We start from the raw sequence: 11,070 nt of genomic DNA on the forward strand, positions 1-11,070 counted from the left end.
GCCGCTTTCTCCAGCGTCCCAATTCAATCTTGCGGTGGGTCCTTTTTAGGGAGTCTGCAGTGGAGTGAACGGGTTTTTCCGGCCTGGCCGAAAGCCCGCCCAGAAAGGGCAGACCCATGGAAGCCCCATCCAATCTGGACAAACAGTGACGTCAGTTTCACCAAGGCCCCTCCCCGCTGAGGGAGGTCCATAAAAGTTAGGCGCCATCCTCAGCAGGGAGTTCTGCAGAGAGGAGTGAGAGAGCCTTCAGTGTAATGTTGGTTCGTGGGTTCGTTCAATTAACCAAAACGGATGTCGGTTTGTTGTTGGTGTTGGATGAAGGCACGAAACCTTTTGAAGGGTGCAGGAGTCTATTGACCGCCTTTGAGCATGGCTGTGGAAATGTGCGCACTGAGTAGAGGGCCCCCTGGGCACCGGAGTAGTCGGCCAGAGTAGGCCATAGATCCAAGGGACGGAGTTAGTGTAATGGGCACGGGCGGCCCACGGAAATGGGACCCGGAGCACCAAAATTCCACGTGGGCATCAAAGGGGACACTGCCAGGGGCATTCCCCACGTTCATATGGAGTAGGTAGGCTCGGAGACAGCCTCAGCGACCCGGGGGTGTCGTAGTTTGAGTTCGGCAGATGGGTACCCCTGCCAATGGAGCCACGCTGCCCAGGCACAAAATTGTGCAAGAGCACGAGAGAAAATTTGTGGGCCAGGCCCAAACTAATAATGAACACCAACAAAGGCGACTGGAATCATGGTTTCTAGAACCGATAGTTCAAAGAGACAGGCGTGTTGAAAAGCCCCGGGGATAGATTAACGTTTAATAAATGCTGGGATAGATAGGAAACATGTACCCCTTCACAGCATCCATCCCTTCACTGTTCGTAGACTGTTGGAATCACCTTGGGAAATTGCTGAAATCTGAGGGAGTTATTCTGAGGCTGCATTGGGCGTCGAGACGGATTCACTCGTCTCTTCCTCAATCCCCTCAAAAAGGGATCTTAGAGATTGGGGATAGATGGTCAGGAAAGATTAGCCGAATAAATATGATAAGGGGGCTGGGGACACACGTAATTATAAAAAAAAATTGTCCAATTTTGTTGTTTTTGTTGTTGCAAACTAACTGGGGTGGGTATGAACAAGGACAGGCAAAGGCGATAGGATGGGGGGAGACCTTAGGGTAGGTCCGAGCCCGTTTTCTGACTGGCTGGCACCACCACACTCCCTCCGCAACCTCACGAGACCAGACCGAGGCCGGCCAGCATCGTGTGCCGACCTCCTCTTGTACTGCATCTTGCCTGGTCTGCGTTTGCCATACAATACTTTGCTTGCGTTTGCCTTGTCTCCATACCTGCCATGCCTTTGTTTGCATTCCCATGGTCACAACCTTCACCATGTGCTCCAGGACCACCTCTACTCTGAAAGTGTTTTGCAAGGACTGCCCTGCAGGCAGCCGCATTACCGGGGACTGCATTTGAGCAGCCCAGATACCTTGTTGTTGCATGAAGGTCAGTTCAAATGGACCAGCGACTGCACTGAGCAGCCCGCAGATCTTGTTGCATAAAGGCCAGTTCAAATGGCCTGTGAGACGGCATATGGCCTGCCGTGTTAGGGTGAGCTGCCTCAAGCAGTCAAAAAAAAAAAGGAATTCAATGACAAACAAGGGACCTTTGATGGCCCTAAAGACGTCTGACCATCAACACCTGATGTGCACTTGCCCAAAATGTTAACTTTGCTGTGTTTTCTCTCCTCAAGTCACAGGTTCTGTGCCATGGTAGTGTTAATATTGGGAATGTGCACAATTTTAGCCCACCTGTTTGTTTAGTGCCGGCAATGCAGTTAAGTTGTCCGAGTGAGTCTGTTAGTTTAGTTACGGAACGCACTAGGTTATTTATTTTTGGGACATGTATTTCAAATGTCACACTCAGGGATCCGTAGATAAAATGTACGAGGGGAAGACCTACACCTGCATGCCACACGACAATTAACGACTCGGGTCGAGTTAATATAAAAAGGGGGGAGGGTAGTGTTACACATCTGGAAACCATTTGCATTCAACATGCAGGTCCCAAAGTCAGTTATGTCGTCAAGTATGTGTGTAGTCAGATCGCTTTCCTTTTGTCTTGTGGGAGAATCAAAGGCGTGCGTTGCGATTTCTATTTAGTTAGGTTATTAAATCTTTACATCCAATGAACAACCATCAACCATTCCATTCCCCATCATGACCCACAACAAACACTCTGACTTGCCAAGGCAGTGTCTTGCAGCCGTTCTTTGCCGCTTCCTACAGTGCCCAAATTCAATCTGGCGGTGGGTCCTTTTTAGCAAGTCTGCAGTGGAGTGAACGGGTTTTTCCGGCATGGCCGAAATCCCCCCAGAAAGGGTGGCCCCATGGAAGCCCTGCCCAATCAGGGCGAACAGTGACTTCAGTTTCAGAAAGGCCCCTCCCTGCTGAGGGAGGTCCATAAAAGTTACGACACCATCCTCAGCAGGGAGTTCTGCAGAGAGGAGTGAGAGAGCCTTCACGGGGGCTGAGAGGAGCAGCCGAGTTTGTTCGCGGTGGCTGTTGAGAGTTCTGTTGACCCCGACTATTCGCCACAGGAGCGCCGCCACGAGCCACGTCTTGCACAAACTTCCGGACCGTGCCCCGACGACCTTTAGCAGGTGCCGCATTACAGAGACTCCCTTCCTTCGACGGCCAGGTACCCATCCAGATTTTGACCCCCAGCTCGTCTCTTTCTCATCAGCTGGAGGTTCCAATGAAGAACTCTGGGTTTCTTTTCTTTTTGTGTGTGTGTCTGGGTGTGGGCCCGTCTCCAAGTAGAACTGTGTAAGTGCTTGAATCCTTGTAAATATTCCTTGCATATTCACGTTAAGTCTTGCCTGTGTCTTTTTACTGTTAATAAGCATTGATTAGAAATGTTCCCAGTCCGTTTCTGTCCCTTCTTACATTGGTCCAGCATGGTCCGGGTCTGAGTATAAGGGGGGTTTCATCCCCGGTAATTGGTCTATCATAGCCGGGACAGCCTGGGCAGGCCCCACTCGACTGCAACGAGCCGGAAAGGTAGGTGGCAAAGCGGAAGTCGGTAGTGTGAATTTACCACTGCCGGTCGAGTAAATCCGGTTCAACCAGGCGTTCCGAGGGTGTGGATCCCCAGTAGACGAGATTGTATGGATACTTAGGTACTTTGGCTCTGGACAAATAACCCTATGCCATGCGATCGAGATATTGTCGACCACGGTCAGTTCTGCGACCAGTGGCTCACGGAATTATCCGGAGTGACGGCCTACAATACCGGGGAGTCTGGTGGAGACGACGTAATTTTCCCCACCTTACGGTCGTTCTTGCCACCGATCCCAGCCCCACTACAATATAATAATATTATTTTTATTATAACTATGCAAAGTGACACTTCTATTTGACAACACAAATCCCAATTAATGCATGACATTTCAAAATGACATGAATGTGAACGAGACGTTTTAATGCATGCTGGCGTGTGTGCATTTTCAGTGACCCATTTCTGCTTTTCCAAGCACTTTTAACCTCCTGTTGCTAAGGTGAAATCTGGAAGTGAAATAGTCTTTTTAACATAATTTTTGGCATAAAAAATTACCCCCGTGTGCGGGTGACGGTCATCTCAAAAATACCACAAGTTCTCAATGTTCAGTAATGACCGAAGACTACTGCGTAGTTCTACTGCGCAGTCGAGCTGCGCAGTTTGGTTAAAGATGACAGCATTTTGGCGTGCGCGCACAAAATTATATTTTGAAAATAAATGACGACGTTTACATTTCGGGTTTTGAAACTTTTGCACCTTCGGCGGAAAATTTATAAATATAAAAGGCTAAAAATGTGTTTTATATTTATATTTCATTTCTCCTTCCTTCCTTCTTTGCGAATCGCATCGGCGTTTTTGGCCATCTTCCAGATCACGTGACGATCAAACTGGAAGGAAATTCAAAAATCTGTCCAGTTAGATAATATTTTTTTACTATCATAATCAATAAACAGTTGCCGAATATCTTGTAGAATGGCAGACGAGATAGGTTTTGAAAATGGCGATTTTTATAACTAAAGTGACCTCGTGACCTTGACCCTGACATTGAACCCCGACAAAAATTATATCGTTGTGCAACACTCATCGACCTCTACCCACATACTTAGTTTCAGCAAGATCGGAAATAAAAATTGTTGACGTACGGACGAACGTATGGACGGACATTTGGTTCGGCTTTATTAGGTCATCTCGGTAGAGATGACCGAAAAAGGGAAAAGTAGTTAACCATAATTATTGTGTTATTTGAATATACACTGTGTACATATTGTTGCAACTCGGGGTTTGAGGATCGCTACGAGGGGAAGCACTCAGGTCCCTCACAAATGACTGGTCCTGAAGCCGCGAGGCACAAATAACTCCGTGCACTGGCAAGTTGTGAGGCAACCATGAATGCTGATTGACACTGCCAATCCGGGCAGGGTTACACTCCCTCAAGTGATACCTTACCTGTGGATGGCTGAGTCAATTGTTTTCTCGTGCCCTCAGATTACTGCTGATCGATACAATGAGTGTGCACTGGCTAATAAGAACAAATTATTGGGTTCGAACTTCCCAGATAAGTTAATGTCCGCACCATGCTGGACCAGTGAAGGAAAAGACGAAACAAGCTGGGTACATTTATAACAAGCAATTTATTATCAGCAAGGACGAGGAAAGTTACGTGGCACAATAGTAGGGTTTATTCACAAATATGTACAGCAGGGAAAGCAAAGGGTTATGTGGGTGCAGCAAAAGAAATGCAATTATTTTTGGCAAAGCAGAACACAGAACACAATTAACCTAATATCAAACTTCTACAATCTTCCATTATACTCACACAACAGGGGCCAGCACACACACACACACACACACACACACACACACACACACACACACACACACACACACACACACACACACACACATACACACACACACACACACATACACACACACACACACACACACGAGGAAATTAGAGATAGCCCTGAAAGAAGAGTGGCAGTTGAGGTGCAAGTAACCTCATTGTTGCAAGCGTGGTCGACAGACATACGCAACCCAATCGCTTATGAGAGGGAGGAAGGAAGAAAACTCGGGGTGTGTATGGTGTGTGAGTGGGAGGTGCAAAAATGGGGTGCAGTGTGCTGCAGGAGGAAGTGTGAAGAGGTGCGATTCAGTAATGCTCTTTTAGTTTGTGCGTCCACAGTGGAGATGCATGTGTTACGATTCTGCCGGTTCGACTGCCACGCACGACCGCATATGGGCCAACCGCAGTCGCACGTCCGCCGAAAACCGGAATTCAGTCGTAGCCTCCGGACAACTACGGAAACCTGCTACGGGTGCCTTAACACACGATAAATTACCAATGTGCTGTCCACGCAGTACAGGGTTAATCGCCGAATCTCGATATACCTAATTATCCACGCAGACAGAAGTACGGGGAATTTATACCTCGACGGACCTTGAGCGGGGCGAGCCGTTACCGTACTCGCACAGTGCGTGACCAGATTGGTTATCACCAAGGTCCATCGGACCAAATGACCACTTTTATTGGCTTCAACAGCCTGCTAATTTTCCGAATGCACCGTGGACGTCAATGGGAGGAATGGAGGCAATGAGCAGGTTTACATTCAACAATGGGGCATTTATTAAACAAGCAATCAATCAATGGGGGAAGGTGACATTACACGAGCAAAGCCTACAGCCGATGTCTATTATATTCAATATGTGCAGGCATGCACTTAACCAACAATTCTACTTATAAAGACAAGGCGCCACAGACTTTCACACAAAACCCAGAAAAGAACAGGGCTCGTGAGCCTTTATTCGAACTCGGAGCCTGATGACAGAGGGCTCACAAGAGGCTGGGCAGGTTACCTGGCCGCCCCTTGTGACGGCTCGAAGGTCTTCGGGTCAGTGACCCCTGGTGTCTCTGCTTGGCCCTCGTGTCGCAACGCGCCAGTCGCTTGATCGGTCGAGCGGGTTAGGCAGCTGTGCAAGTGGCTTGAGCGACTGCTTGGTTCTCCTCGGTGGTCCTGGCTTCGTCACGGCCTTTCGTCAGGCCTGGCTAGCGACACCTTTGGAGGAGTGAACGGGTCCTTTCTCTTTTAGAGTCGATGCTCTCTGTTACCCGTCCACCCTCAGTGACGCCGCTCGACCGCCTATAGGACTGTTTGCCCGTACCGCCAAGCTCCACCGCTGCTTGCTCCAATGGCTCCCCTCGCCCGGACTGCCACGAACGCGCTGCACTCCACCGCAGCTGGCCGCGTCTGTCTGTGGCTGTCTCTCTGTCTCTGGTGAGTCGAGTGGAGTGTCATGGCAGCTGTGTGGTCTTGGTGAGCTGTGATCTGCTCTGTTTTTTCACCTTTCTATCCTCTTTCGCATCGTTTTTCACCTCCCTTCCTTTGTTTTCCTTCTACGCATCGTTATTTGTGCTCCCACCCTCCCCTCTTCGTTAGACCTCGTGCTTTGGCCTTCCCTCGCCACCCCACCCCACCCCTCTGTCCTTGTTATTTCACGGTTTGCCCTTCGGTTTATCCCCTCCCCATCCCTCTGTTTTCTCCTCGCATACCTTTTTCTCGAGATAGAGAGAGAAAGAGCCCACAGCTTCTTGTGGATAGCTTTTAGTTGGCGGCCCATCCCGGGCCTTCAACTGATCGTTTTTTTTCTTCACTGTAGCTGTGTTTATTTCCTTTGAAAACCTGTCTTGGCTCGTATTTAATTACTGCACGAGAGTAATCACCCTCCTCCCCCTTCTAAACATGACTTCGTATTCCCGTTATTCAGCATTTGAAACATTAACAAGAAAACATGGCGTCGTCTGTGTCCCGCACGTCGACGTCATCATTGAGGATCTCGTTATCACTGCGGGAAACATAGTCGGTACTGACAAAGTTCGTGCAGCCTCACGAATGAACAAACGTGTGGTTATCTTCGTGTCTGAGACTGAACTGGTTCACGAAATCGTATCGACCGGACTATCAACAGATGACGGACATTTCTTGCTCGTCTCCCCTCTGGACACACCGGCTGTGAAGGTCATGATCTCGAACGCTCCTCCTTTCCTGAAGAATCAGACGCTGATCTCCGAACTATCTCGTTATGGTTCTGTGGTTTCTCAAATCACTATGTTACCTTTGCGGAGCCCGGACGATCGGACGAAGCATGTGATGTATTTTCGGAGACAAGCTTATGTGGTACTTCCTCCCTCTAACGCTGAAAGAACCTTGAACATCGTTTTATAACTCAAAATTGATAATCATGACTACCGAGTCTACGTAACCACTGACACCCTGAAATGTTTCGAATGTGGTAATTTCGGACACTTGAAACGATCTTGCCCAAAGGCGACTTCGTCAAACGAAGAAACAAACCTCGTCAACAAGAATACGTCTTCTTTTTCTTCTTCTTCTTCTTCTTCTTCCTGCTCCTCCTCCTCCTCCTTCTCCTCCTCGACCGTGAAGGAAGCGAATCCCGTGTCTGGTAACATCCCCCAGTCCTCCCAGCCCGATAGTCGAAACAGCAAAACGAATGTTTGGGATGGTTTCACCATCGTTTCATCAAGGAAGCGAATGACTTTACCTGATGGTCGTTTAACCCAGAAGAAGGGAGCATTTACAAACGAGGAATCTGTCGGTAATGTTCCTGCAGTCGTGGCTGACTTCACTCTACAATGTTTACCGGGAATGGACCCGGAATGGACCCGATACCTACGGCCAGAATGGACCCGGACCCCGGTACCTACGGCCAGAATGGATCCCGATACCTACGGCCAACAAGTTTAACCTACTTTCGGATGAGGACATCGATGTCTCCTTCACAGAGACCACTTTACCTGTTATTGCAGTAAATAAAACTGTTCCACTCGTTAAAAACTCTCCTATTGGAAAGTCCATCGACGGTGATACACAGACCACTAGTGATGAACCTGCCGTCACTTTGGTAAATGTTAACCCTGAATCCTTGTCAGCAGGAAATTGTGAAACAAATGTTAACCCATTTCAACACGTGGTAAAGCTGGAAACACAGGAAATGCTAAAATGGATGTTTTACGAGAGACCCCCAAAGTACTGTACACCTCCACGCCGTTGGAGGTCGATAACACCATTACGGTTGAGGGAAGCGAGATCGCTGCATCCACTGATGGTGTTTCCGTTACTTCACCAGATGTTCCCACAATGGAAGAGCACATAGACGTGGTAACCAGTACAGATCCGTGTATCAATACTGACGACAGTATCGATATGCAGGACAGCACAAGCTTGTGTGACTCGGAAACTAGAACCGACTCTGACGAATCTGACCTGGAGGAAGCAAACAGGAACAGTCAGGTGGAAACGGTGGAGAACCTCACCAGTCAAGGTCCTACCCCCCCCCCCCCCCTTGAACAAATAAGACTCTTCTTACAAAATACATACAGGAAATGCAATATAAACCTGACGGAATACTTTCCAGATCTACCGTCCTTCCTTGAGTGTGCTCAGGCTATCACACGTAAGCCTGACATATTCGGTTTCCACCAGACACACTGTCACCGCTTAAAAAAATTGATTGCCAAGGCGAAAAGGGATTATAATCAATTATCCCACTTCTGATCTTATTCTTAGAAGCTATTATTTTCCTCATGGCCAGTTTCAAGATTGGAACAATAAATGTTAATGGTGGTGGGAGTCCACTCCGCAAGATTCAAATTAATCAGCTGGGAGAGGTCAACGGTCTCGACATAGCTTTGTTACAAGAGACCCATGCTGTCCGATCTGTTCAGGCTCACTGACGACTATTTATGGACAAGGAATGTTTCTTTTGTAACAACTCCACGTCCAAGGCAGGCATCATGTTTGTCTTTGGGAAACATTTCCATCCATCCTGCCATAAATTTATGAGTATTATTGATGGACACCTTGCCTCCGTGACCTTCTCTATCAATCAGGTCAAGTTCACAATTCTCAATGTGGACGTTCCAAGCAAAAATGAGAAACGGATCTCCTTTTTTGCCGAACTGAGAAAATTCCTGCAAACACTGGATTTGCAGACTTGTCTAATTATTGGTGGCGATTTTAACTGTACTGTTAATGCTTCATTTGACCGGAATGGGCCGGAACTCCAACCATGTACCGCAAAACTTTTTGCAAACATCATTGCGAAATATAATCTCCATGATATTTGGCATGTGCAGCACCCTTCTGATCGGTCTTATACATGGTGTCGTTGTTTAAACAACCACATCTCACTTGCGAGGCTGATTGCATCTATGTAAATTCTCAGTTATTGCATGGAGTTTATAAATCCGATATCGTGCCTTCTGGTTTCTCCAACCATTCCCATGCTCGAGTCTTTATTCAACTCTCTAAACCATGTCCAGGGAGCTCTCACTGGAAATTTAATAACAGTTTACTTGAGAACCTCAACTTCATTCAGGCCTTTGAATCCTTCTGGACGGCTCTCCTAGAACAGAAGTTAAGCTGTTCTGTTAACACACTAATATGGTGGGATTTAGTAAAAACCCAAATTGAAGGTTTCTGTCAACAGTATCAGTTTTTATAAACAAGGTCTAACCATGAAGTAAAGAAAATATTACAGTTAGAGATATTACATCTCCAACGGGTCATCGGAGAAAATAATAGGAACAAACAAAAACCCTTAACTGAGAAACAGTCCTTATTAAAGGAAACTAGTACGGGCCCATAGGGGCGGGCCCGTAGGTGCGTAAACTGGATTGGGGCATTATTTCAATTAGATCGGACCAACCGTATCATAAATGGCCATAACTTGGGAAACACCTGGGAAACATATTCAGGTCTCCAGCGTCAATTGTGACGTCATATGAAATGAAGAAGAATCGTGACGCCCCCTCTCTCTCGCCCCCTCGCTCCCCCCTAGTCTCGCCCCTCCTCTCTCCCCCCTCCTCTCTCCTCCCTCCTCTCTCCCCCCTCCTCTCTCCCCCTCCTCTCTTGCCCCTCTCTCTCGCCCCCACTCTATCGCCCCCTCCTCTCTCCCCTCTCTTACCCCCCTCTCTCCCCCTCTCTCCCCCTCTCTAACCCCTAGTCTCACCCCTCCTCTATTCCTCCTCTCTCTCCCCCTCTTTCTCCCCCTCTCTCTCATCCCTCGTCTCACCCCTCCTCTCTCCCCCTCCTCTCTCGCCCCTCTCTCTCTCACCCTTCTCTCTCGCCCCCACTTCCACCCCCTCCCATCCCCCTCTCTCGCTCTTTCTCTCGTCCCCACTCCCACCCCTCTCTCTCCCCCTAGTCTCGCCCTTCCTCTCTCCCCCTCCTCTCTCGCCCCTCTCTCTCGCCCCCACTCTCATCCCCCCTCTCCCGCAGATATTGGTCGACAGATAAATGGCCGTAACTTGGAAACCGCTCGTCCGATTAATATCAAACCTCGAAAAGGCACATCTGCGCGGCCCTGGCAATATTCCTGGCAAGTTTCAATCAGATCGGACTGGCGGTCGTCGAGAAACGGCGGTCACAGAGAGGCAGACACACACACACACACATTGCTGGAATTATAGATAGATAACCAAGAGGAATGCACGTGGTGCCTTAGTTCGGATGAGGGTGCGACACCTGAATGAGGCAGACGTACCAACCAAGTACTTCTTTTCCTTCGAGAAATGTCTTCCCAGTAAGCAGCTTTCTCAGCTGCGATTAGCAGATTCATCCATTACCTTTACACAATCAGAAATCATACTTTTCGTGAAGGAATACTTTTCGAAAAAAAAAAAAATCCTGTCAGTGTCGCCTCGATCTCCTTAGGCTTGCCAGTGTTGTGTGAAGATGGACATTCTCAACTGGAAAGACCCATTATTTTGGATGAACTTGATGCTGCACTGCACGGCCTTGCCATTGGGAAAGCACCTGGTTTGGATGGACTTACAACTGAATTTTACAAGAAGTTTTGGCACTTATTGGGTGCAGAACTGATTAAGACCTTGAACGCAAGCTGCCAGCTTGGAGAGCTACCTCAGAGTTGCCGACGAGCTCTTCTTACCCTCATCCCAAAAAAGGGAGACATGCTGAGTATTGAAAATTGGCGTCCTAT

Source organism: Eptatretus burgeri, chromosome 2 (genome assembly GCF_056783735.1).
Source record: "Eptatretus burgeri isolate ZD-2024b chromosome 2, Ebu_testis_v1, whole genome shotgun sequence".
Classification (NCBI taxonomy): Eukaryota; Metazoa; Chordata; class Myxini; order Myxiniformes; family Myxinidae; genus Eptatretus; species Eptatretus burgeri.